The sequence below is a fragment of the Herpailurus yagouaroundi genome, unplaced genomic scaffold (genome assembly GCF_014898765.1).
Source record: "Herpailurus yagouaroundi ecotype Mexico unplaced genomic scaffold, PumYag 203, whole genome shotgun sequence".
Classification (NCBI taxonomy): Eukaryota; Metazoa; Chordata; class Mammalia; order Carnivora; family Felidae; genus Herpailurus; species Herpailurus yagouaroundi.
The window spans coordinates 10169784-10181393 of record NW_024412434.1 but is presented as its reverse complement, the minus strand read 5'-3'; the positions used below and the strand labels follow the sequence as shown (position 1 = coordinate 10181393).

General features: G+C 38.9%; 1 protein-coding gene across 7 annotated transcripts in view; it reads left to right on the top strand.

Annotated features, from left to right (window-relative positions):
- The first annotated feature begins 9200 nt into the window (after positions 1–9200).
- Positions 9201–11610, top strand: part of MYO3A (myosin IIIA) — a 243192-nt gene continuing 240782 nt past the window's right edge. For 3 of the 7 annotated variants that reach the window (XM_040451173.1, XM_040451175.1, XM_040451174.1), the window contains exon 1: positions 9203–9408. The gene's annotated coding sequence lies outside the window, so the exon portion shown is untranslated. Of the gene's footprint in view, positions 9409–11610 lie in introns of all 7 variants that reach the window. The other 4 variants (XM_040451177.1, XM_040451178.1, XM_040451176.1 and 1 more) reach the window with 3 other exon arrangements.

The window sequence follows — 11610 nt, the reverse complement described above, 5'->3', positions numbered from 1 at the left end:
TGACCTCACAGAAATGTTGTAAGGATTAAATGTATATGAAAACAATTACACAAATGCTATTAATTATTAATAACTGATATCCATTCTACTGAGAGCCTTGAAGGATTCACACACTGCAAAGAATTTCACATTCAGTTATTAGTAAATGCAGAGGATATTTTGGGATATCTATGAAGTGTCCTACATTTCTATGCAGAAGCATTAAACGGCAATCTCAACTTCCATCCATGAAAATGGCCTCTATCAAAAAAGCACCATAAGAAATGTTGGAGAGGATGTGAAGAAATTGTAAACCTTGTGCACTGTTGGTGGGAATGTAAAATGGTACAGCCTCTATGGAAAATAGTATAAAAATAGAATTAACTATGGAAAATAGTTAAAAATAGAATTACAATTGGGTCCGGCAATCTCACTCTTGGGTATATACCCAAAAGGCTTCAAAGCAGAGACAGAAGAGATGTTTGTACATCCATGTTCATAGCAGCATTATTCATAAGATCCAAAAGGTTAAAGCAACCCAAGTGTCCATGGATGGATGAACAGATGAACAAAGTGCAGTATAAATACACAGTGGATTATTATTCAGTCTTGAAAAGGAAGGAAATTTTGACACATGCTATAACACGGATGAACTTTGAAGACTTTCTGCTCGATGAAATAAGACAGTCACAAAAGGACAAATACCATATGGTTCCACTTATAGGAGGTGCCTGAGATATTCAATTCAAGAGACACGAAGTAGAACAGAGGAGGGAGCACTGAGAACTATTGCTTCTTGTGGTGCCAGGGGCCAGGAGGAATAGCAGATGGTAATTACTATTAATGGGTACACAATTTCAGTTTTACAAGATGAAAAGAGTTTTGTGGATGGATGGTGGTGATGGTTGCACAACAGTGCGCATGTACTTAATGCCACTGAAATGTACACTTAAAAATAACTAAAATGGCAAACATTATGTTATGTGTAGTTTGCCAGAATTTTTTAGAGGCAGTCAACCAATGTGGCACACACATCAAAGTCTGCCATTTCTCATTTGAACAATCGCCTGTAAACAAAGCATCTAAAAAGCAAAGAGATGTCACTAGAATTTATTACTTTAGGCAAGTTTTAAAATGAAAAAGCTGGCACATTTCCCATACTTTATAAAGCTCAGCTGCATATAAACTTGCTTCTCACTACCCGAGACCACCACTTATAAAGGGTACTACTGTGGGTTAGTTACTTAAGCTCTCTTAGCCTTACTTTACTCTTCTGTGAAATGGGAATGTCAATTTCTTTCCAGTCAGGGTCTTGTGAGGATTATAGTCAACGATGTATGCAAAGGGGCCTCATGGGCATATGGCACAGTCAGTTCTCAGTATGTTTGTTTCCTTTTATAGATAAATTCATTGAAATGAAAATTAATTATACATTAAGGGTCACAATCAAAAAAGAGGGTCACAGATATACATGAAAGTGAAGATGGTGATCCCACTCTTTTTTTTTTTTTTTAAATAGTGGGGATTTTGTGGCTTTGTAGCATCAGATGTACACAGGTATCAACTTCTTGTGGGCACCACATCTTTTGGGCATCGCCTGCTCATCCAGTGTCACTGTCTCCACCAATGGGGGGAGCCGCCCCCAGCAAGGGACTCAAATTATTTGCTCTCATTTGCTCTGCCTGAAAGATATCTCTGCATATGTTTTTAAGCATCAAAGACTGAGCACCCAGAGGTATAAAGACTACATATTTGGTGGACTTGGGGGAAAATGTGTTGAGTCTGAAAACATTTTAAAGTTTATTTCCAAAAGTGGATCTTGTTCTTTCTTTTTATTTTTTTTTAACATTTGCTTTGCTTTTCAAAGCTATCTTGTACAGAATCAACTGCTCCCATTACACTAATCAGCAATGTAAATATTTTAACAAACTCTGTGGGATTACTTTACCTCAGCTTTAAGCAAATGTATAATTTAACACCACCAGGACAACTTGCATCACCCCATAATTTGATGCTTCCCAGCCTCGAATTCATTATACGATCAAGAATTTTACAGTTTTGAAATCAGAAATGAGTTTGTAAAGTAGAAGATAAGGGTCTGCCTTCATTTCAGCTCCAGGAACTCTCAGAACAGGATTCACATTGGAATTTTTGTTGGTGTTGCTTACATCAGAGAACAAACTGTACACATCCTGCACCTTTGGCCTATTAATTACTATAATCAAAGGGAAGGCTAATTATATTGCTAATCAGGAAAAGTCCACCCCAACCATGTTTGCCTAAAAACTCTAGTTCACGGTCATTAAATGGCACTTATGTAATGCCTCCACGCCCTTCCCATTGTGTTGACCGAGGCTTGTTTGGGATATGCAAAATTTTTCTTTCTGTCAATTTTTCCATCCCTCCTCTGCTCTTGTTCTTACTGCCCCCCAGATTGCAGTATTTTTGAAGGTCTCTGCCAAGCAAGGAAGTTTTAGCAATAATGAACTAACCTATAAACATGGAAGAAATGCAACTGTTGCATGGGAATGGTTGCTTCCATTTGGTCTATGATCCACCCATGAATTGCTTGTATGGTTCCTCATTAGAATGAGTGCATCTGGCTTAAACTCTGGGGTTGTTCTTCTGGGGCTCCAGCCTGCCCTGCAGTTTTCATGAGTCAAAGGAAATGTGATGCAGGTAAGTGACAGTGCTCTGTCCTCCTCTGTGAGAATTTGAGTATGAAGCTGTCTCTTCAGTGACAGAACCAGACTCCTGGGTGTGTTAGCCCTGAAAAGGAACAGGGCAATTGCTGTGTCTTTTTATTTTGGTACATTTGATCACCTACCTGAAGGAAGATAGGATTCATTTTCACAATTCAGGATCCTCACTCAATGAAGGAATATGATTAACATAAAGTAGTAGGTTCTCGGAAGCTATGGACACATCTTAATTAGACTTCTGCAGAATACTTAATACTGGGCAGGAAAGAAGCAGGGAACATTTCATTTTTAAGTGGTATTTCTGGAGGGAAAAAATATCTATTAGTTTTGACTTTGACTGCCTCTGTTTGAAGAAACACATAGTTTTAGTATTAGGACTTTCCTGAAAGGAAAGAACATCTAATGTTTTAAGGACATTTTAGTCCTTAACATCTCTGAACTTGAGTGTACACATCTCTGTGAAGGCATTAATAATATCTATCTTGTCATATAAATGAGAAAAACAATGCTCACAGAAATTAAAAGAATTGTACAAAATTCATGAGTCTAGTAATGGAGTGAATCTTGATGATAAAGGCCACTTTCTTCCCATTAGATTATAAAGGCCACTCTGCACAAAATTATCCAAGTTTCTTTTTTTTTTAATCGAAATTTCTTGATTCAAATGGTTGGCATATTGGAATACGAAGAAACTAATTTTGTAATAAGAACCCTGAAATCCTGTGAGATGATGATAATTATAATAATGATGACAACAGTAACAATTAGAGCTAATATATGTTAATTATGTATTATATGCTACTTACTGTGCTAGGCTATTATAGTGATAGCATCATTTAATCCTTAAAACAGCTCTATGATATAAATAACATTCTTATTTTTCACCATTTTCTAGATGAGTACAGTGAGGCACAGAAACTTTAAATAATGCACTAATTGCAAATATATACTGTAATTGTACATAGCTAGTAAGTCATGGAGCCAAGAGGTCAACTGACAATAAATTAAATTAAATGTGTGTCATGAATCCTATCTTTCCTTTTTACTGCCAATGTAAAATAAGAGTTGAGTTTTGTATGGGAAAGATAAACCAAAGTAAGTGAAATAAACTCTGTTAAAATGTAATGGTGTGGAAGGGTCTGGAGAACTGAAATATGCTGGGTGTTGTAGAATAGAGAGCATTTTTGAAGCACCTTCATAAATTGGCAATTTAATGACTCGAGGATGTTTTCATTCTGTTTACTCTTTCTTATTCTTATTCCCTGGCATACCTATCCCTAAGGATTCTCTACACTTGTAACATCTGTAATGTTTGCCTGCTTTTGCCTAAATATGTTCAAGATCTCCCAGAGGTTACCTTCTATATTACAATGCCAACAGGAGATAGTAACACACATGCGTTTTGACCTGAAAATTCCTCACATCCCAGTATCTGATCATACAAAGTGAGAGAATGTTTGTTAGTTCCATAATTTTAAAAGTTAGGCATGAGGTTTCTAAAATATCTGGTAACTGAGTGGAAAACAGGAACTCGATTCTATGTTTTTTAAGTCATTTCCTTCCAAAATTGATTCTACTTGGACCCTCCATCCATCATTACCACATTGTGGTGTGTGTATCTACCCAGGAGCATCCATATAACCACTTTACTGGATTACTGGATTCACTCTTAAGTTTCCTGAGTGGTAACAATCTCATCATGCTGATAAACTAAGAATATTCAACCCAAATGTCTGTCAACAGATGAGAGGATAAGGAAGATATAGTATATATATCCAGTGGAATGTTATTCAACCATGAAAAAGAAGGCAATCTTACCATTTGTGACAACTTGGATGAATCTTGAGGGCTTCATGCTAAGTGAAAGTCAGACAGAGAATAACATACATATGATATCGCTCATATGCAGAATCTAAAAAAACTACATTCCTAGAAGTAGAGAGTAGAATGGTGGTTGCCAGGGACTAGGGGATAGGGGAAATGGGGCAATGTTGGTCAAAGGGTACAAACTTCCAATTATAAGATGAATAAGTTCTGGAATTTCTATGTACAGCATGATGATGATGGCTAATGATACTGTATTATATACATAACAGTTGCCAAGACAGTAAATCTTAAATGTTCTCACCACACACACACACACACACACACAAACGTAATTATATGGCAAGATGGAAGTGTTAGCTAATGCTATGGTGGTAATCATTTTGCAATATATAAATATATCAAATCAATACTTGGACTTCTTAAACTTATACAATGTTATATGTCAATTATATCTCAATAGAGCTGGATGAAAAACAAAAAAGAGTCTCCCCACCCCACTAAAAATATATCCACAGGATTACTGTTGGATCAGAGAATCCAATGGCTGGTTTATTATCTCTTCCTAATCAACCAACTCCAGGAAATAAAAGGTCTTCAACTACAGGACTGATTCTCAAAGGACTTCCTAAATCATTCAGCCTAAGGGCAGTTCCAGTCAGCCAGCAGAAGTTACAATGAGTTTTACATCTCTCCTCCCCCAAGATCTTATCTATGTGTATATGAATGAAACTGGTTAAAATGGGCATGTATACACTTTGACTTGTGGAACTCAGGAAACAAACACTAGGAATGGCAGTTCAGGAACAGAGATTGCCTTCAGGGCAAATGTCACCTTGTGTCCTGATGTCCATTGTTTTGCACAATCTCAGAATCACTGTGGGTTAGCTTCCAGCTCTCAGTCCCTTCTTCTTGTGCCTCTTCCTTTATTTCAAGTGCTCATCACACTTTCTTTTAATTTTTTAAAAACTTTTTTGAGGGAGAAACAGAGCACGAGCGGGAAAGGGGCAGAGAGAGAGGGAGACACAGAATCTGAAGCAGGCTTCAGGCTCTGAGCTGTCAGCACAGAGCACGGACATTCTCACCAGAACATTCTCGCCCAACACCCTTGGGTGTGCTACCAACTTGATGTGTGACCTCAGGCAACTGAATTGAACCCAAAAGTCCTATTTTATAAAATAGGGGGTTGAAGTAAATTATGTTGAAATTTCCCTTAAATTCCCTCCTATCACAACCCTCTACTCTCAAACCCAAATGCCCCCTAAGGAAAAACGCATAATTTTAAACAGTCTGCAACAATCCAGAGAAGGTTTAAAAAACAAACAAAAACGAAAAACAAAACCAAGAAATACCTCAACCCATTTAAAATTTTTAAAAAGCCACGTTAGCTATAAAAATTTTGAAGGAAAAATGTCAAATACTTTCCTCTACTTTCTAAAAAGATTTTAAGCCCTACTTCACGTCCTCAAGTCTTGTACTTCTTCCCTACCACCAAAAAAAAGTAGTTTGTATTATAAAGTGCTTATCTTTATTGATTATCTTCATTAAATTTTCTTGGAAAACATACCCTATAAAGTGAAAATATTTTTTAATTTTTTTAATGTTTATTACTTTTTTTTAGAGAGAGAGAAAGAGTGCAATTAGGGCAGGGGCAGAGAGAGAGGGAGACACAGAATCTGAAGCAGGCTCCAGGCTCTGAGTTGTCAGCACAGAGTTCGACGCAGGGCTTGAACTCCTGAACTGCAAGATCATGACCTGGGCTGAAGTCAGTTAACCAACTGAACCACCCAGGCGCCCTAAAGTGAAACTGTTTTTAAACTATGGTTTTGTTTCCCATTAAGAATCCAAAGCAAACATTTTTATTTTGGTGATGATTATTTCAAATGTTATCTTGCCAGTTCACGAGCTTCAGTGGAAATATCTGATACTGAATGAATTTAGATCAGGTAAAAAAAAAAATGACCACCAACAAAAATCATCATTAAGCAAGTGAGACATGTTCTTCCTTTGTATTCATTGTATTACTGAAACATAAAGAGTAAGAGGAAAAGAAAGCCTATACAGTAGGTGCTTTTTGAAGTAGCTTGAATACACTTTACTCAGTGCATGTTTCAGTTAAATTACAGTGATATTATACAGCTCCTCCCTCCCCACAATGTAATGCAAAGCAATAACATAAGTTCAAAATTCATAAGGAAAAATCAAATAGGTATCACCAGTGAGATGTTAAAATGTGGAATATTTTACAAACATATAAGTCAAATCTCGGACTCTATCTGCCTGGATAGATGAAATAAAAATAATAGTTGTGATGTGTTTGAACTAGCAGTATGCATATGTAAATGTCCTCAGAGCCCAGAAACTGATAGTAAGGAGGTAACTGGCCAAAGGGCCCAAAACAAAGATTAAGAAAGCACCTGGCCTTCATGGTTCCTTTGCGGCAGTCTCCACTGTTTCAAGGATCCAGTAAACTTGACAAGGAGACCACAGGTTTTGTCCTTAATGGTCTTAGGCTGACTGGATTGTACATTTTGTTTTATTCCCGTGTTAGTGCCATACTCTTAATTATTATAGTTTACTAATTTTTTTCATTATTATCAAAAGGCTCTCAAACTTCTTGGTCCTGGACCCTCTTTTACATTCTTGAAAATCATTTGAAGACACCATAGAGTTTTTGTAATGTATTATATCTACGGATAATTACCACATTAGACATTAAGCTGAGGGACACCTGGGTGGCTCAGTTGGCTAAGCGTTCGACTCTTGATCTCAGTTCAGGTCTTGATCTCAGGGGGGTTAATTCATGCCCAGAGTTGGGCACCATGCTGGGAGTGAATCCTATTTAAAAAAAAAAAAAAAGAAAAAAGAAAAGAAATTAAGCTGAAAAATTTTAAATGTATTTATTTAAAAATTTAAAAACACTAGTAAATTAATTATTTGTTAACATAACGTTTTTAAATGAAAAATAACTAGTTTCCAAAACAAAAGAAATTAGTGGCAGAAATGGCATTCTTTTACATTCTTGCAAACTTGTTTAATGTCTGGCATGATAGAAGATATCTGCTTTTGCAATAAATCTCTTGTGATAATATGTTGGAGGTAGCCACTGGAATATACTACATTTCAGTGTATACTAGTGAAAGAGTGGATACCAAAAAAGGAGTGAAAATAGTCTTAATATCATCAGGAAAGCAATTTTGATTTTTTGAACCCCTTGAACCTCATCTGCCCCAAGACCACAGTCTGAGAACCACTAGTCTTAGCTTTTCTAGTTTATGTAGGTTCTCAGATGAATTCAAGATATTGTTGTCTCTTATTTAGGTAGGCAGTAATTATGCATTTAAAATCTTTTCTTCTCACTTAAGGATATCCTATGTCTCCCCAGTTAATAAAATGTTTTATAAATAATTTCTCAGTAGTCCTGCAATTTGCTTTTTCAGATTTCCTACTTTTTTTTTTTTTATCATTCCTGGTTATTTTATGTTCTTTGTTGCTATTGCGCATGGGATCCATTTTCCCATTGTAGTTTAATTGGTTATTGTTCGCCTATTTTATTTTGTATGTGGCCAGTGGGTTGCTTACTGTTATGTTAAATAATATATTTGGTATGCTGTTTTTTAAAGAAGTAACTTGAAATTTTGAGTCTGTTTACAAGTTGGTATTGATATAATATTCTCAATATTCCGATATCCTCGTGTATCAGATGGAACCCCACCGTTCAATTTCTAGATTTCAAAGATATCTTCTGAAGAAGGATCTTGAATATGCTGATTGCCTTTTTGGCATCTATTCAAGTGATCATGTTTTTTAAGACACATGCATTGATTAGGACTAGATGACTTCTGTTCTCTTCTAGAATTCTTCTCATTTAGATATCATCATGAAAATCAGGCCCATTTAGATTATTAACAAAATCAAAGGACATTTTGACTGCGCACCTGTTGAAGGGGAGGAAGGCAGAACTATGCGCAAAATGTCCCTTGAGGCTGTTCATGTGAATCTGGTCAGGATGGACCCACTCAGTGACCCCAGTCAGGACTTCCAGGACCAAGAGGGCAGGACCTGAAGCAGAGGTTCCAGATCTCTTGCAGCCTGAGCCCCCAGTTCCTCAAACCGCCAAAGTGAATTGGTATCCGGGGGCAACTTCATTAGTCACTTTCCCTCTTGGTCTAAAACTGATGCTTATTTTCAGCCCGGGCCCTGCGGGTGGCATGAGCCCCACGTAGGCGGAGGTAAGTTCTAGGGGCTGGGGGGTGCGGGGGGGGGGGGGGGGGAGGAACACCAAGCCTTAAAATGAAGTGAGTTTGCTCCAGGACACTGGGACTGTCCGAGCGGTTCCAGGGATCCGGGGCAACCCAAGGTGGGCGCTCTGCCCACTTCCTCCACGCCCCGGCACCAGGCGAGGGAGGAGGGCGCCGAGTCCCGGGAAGCCCCCCCCGCAGCTCCCTTCGGCCGCACACGGCCCTGCGAGGAGCCGCTGCGCAGGTGGCGGGCGCACGGTGAAGACGAAGCACGTTCCCACGCCCGGGGGAGGGGAGGAAGGAGGCGCCCGCTTCCGGCCCAGGTAGCGGTCGGGGCAGCGCGGGTGCTGCTTGGAGCCCTGGGAGGGGGCGGGGCCCCCGCGGCGCTGGGGGCGGTGCTGGGGGCGGTGCCGCTTCCCGGCCACCAGTGGCGTGTGGGGCGCTCCCGGGGCGCGGAGAGTGCGAGGTCACCGCGCCCACGCCCGCCCCGAGCCGGCCGGGAGTATTTGAGCTGGAGCGCGGAGGGGGCGTGTGGAGAACGTGCGGGAGAACCCGAGGGGAGGTCGCGCCTCGTCCCCGCGGCCCCGGGGAGAGCTTGTGGCGGCGCCGCGTTGGGTCGGCCGCAGGGAGCTGTTGCTCGGGGATGACTTCTCTAGAAGCAGGTCTGTGGGGCTGGGGTCCCTGCAACTCTACACGCATCTGGAAAAGTTTTCTAAGGAGAGAGAAAGTGCAGACCAGAGCCTTGTGATCGCTGTTGAGAAATAGGGGAATCCTTCCAGAAATGATGTCATTTCAACTTGCTAACAACTCTGTTCTGTTCTCCAGTAGTTTCTATCTGCACCTTGCTAAAATTTCCCTAAGACGATTTAAGACAAAAAAAAAAAAAAATTAAGTGATAATTTATTAGTACTAGGATGGTAATTGGATGTAAGCCTTGAAATAGCCTTTGTAATGGTGCTAAAATTTAAAAAGGGAGATTTTTGAAAATCCAAAGAATCCTCATGGGTTTCCTTTTTTCTGCTATTTTCTTGGTGATTGTAGGTGCTCTTAAAGCCTCTTAAATTTCTTTTAGAATTCACATCGACCCAGTGACTTTAGATTTGGTTTAGGTCAATACAAGAAAGGAGGTGCCTTATTGCTCCGTGTTAGTTGTAAAAATGCGAAAACTGAGGGAAAAATTATAGTCCTGTCATTCCACCCAAATGTTTGTAAGTTCTACGTCTAATTACTTTCCCCAGATCCTGGATGCTTATCCCTGTAACACCATGACTCTGTTGTGTGTCACAGGCCCAGGATCACAGCTGTAGCCTGGCCACTTTGTGTCTCCTACCTGAGCTTTATTATTCGTTACTTTCAGGCTTTTCTAAAGGTAGGTGGTCAAGTCGACAAGTTCTCTGGATTTGCTGGAGCCTGAGTTCCAAGTTTTGACAAATAAATCAGGGTCCATGTTATTCATGCCATATTGATTTTTATTACATTATAAAAGATCGTTGTTTTCAAGTGGAAAAATTTAGAGATGTGTAAGATTTCAATGGTAACTTGTTTTTTATGAATTTATTGGTATGATGTCTAGCATGTGAAAAATTACTCTCATTTGCCTTAGTCCTTTTTGATTATTATTGGTGAGGAGAAAAAAAGTGCAAAGTGAAAGATTCAGCTTGGTGGTCTTTAATACCAGCTTGGCATATCTATTTGCAGAGAGTTTGGTCACATGACAAAAGGGGATAGCATTGGCTTGGACATCGTTTTTCAACTGTATCTTTACAGCCTACGATTTTTGGTGCATATATTTGAAAAATAACTTTTATCTGTCAAATCCAAAGTATTTGAAGGTCCATGAGTTGCTACTAATAGTTTGGTGAATGAATAAATATTTGTAAATACAAATCTACTTTATATGAATGGGGATTATATAAAGTTTTGATGTAAAAATGTATCATTTTAATAACTTCTGCAATGTCCATGCTCTAAACTATTCCGTTCCAACTTTTCCTCTTCTTCCTTCCTTCCTTCTTCCTTCTCCCTTCTCCTTTCTTCCTTCTTCTTCTTCCTTCTTTCTTCTTTCTTCTTCATTTTTATAGACAAAGATCCCTTCATTAGTCTCTTCCCTAGATCTATAATTTGAAAGATTGTATCTAACAAAGCAAACTCCCTTTCCTTGGTAATGGGAAACAAACTCAGTCAGCCATTACAGGGCAAATAGAAGGTTTCCATTAGACTTTCAAAATAATTCACAGAAGACCCCTTACCACACTGGGGACACATAGGGAATCAAGAACCTCAAATTGGGGAAATTAGTCTTCTGAATTGAGGTCATCTGTCCTTGAACACCAAATTTCTGCCATGGCCTTTGACTTGGTCTTTTTCTTGACTCTACCATTTACCAGCATTATGACTTTAAAAACTCTTTCTAACCCTGAGTCCTCTTTTCTGAAAATGTGGATTACAGCAATGCCTTTCTGAAATGCTTTTTGTGAGTGTTAAATGACATAGTGCATATAAAACTGTAACTACAGTGAGCACCTGGCATATAGCAAAAAGTCAGAAAAATGCTAGCCACTGTTATTGTCCATTTTTCCTGAGGTCTGAGGATGATTACACCATGTGGTTAGACTTATGTCTATTGGCCATCTCTTTGTGACAAAAACCACAAAAACTCATGTGGAAGTCATAAGGAGATAACATAAAAGCTGAATTTGGTCTTTGGATATGTTTATTTGGGTCAGCTCATCAATTTAAAATGAATACTTTGAAACTATTTACCAATATTTTAAAATTAGTAAATTTTACATACATTCCCAGAGTCCTAGCTTTTCCTGAAAAACAATAGGGCCCGGCAAGGTGGAGTTTGCACCTGTAAGCAG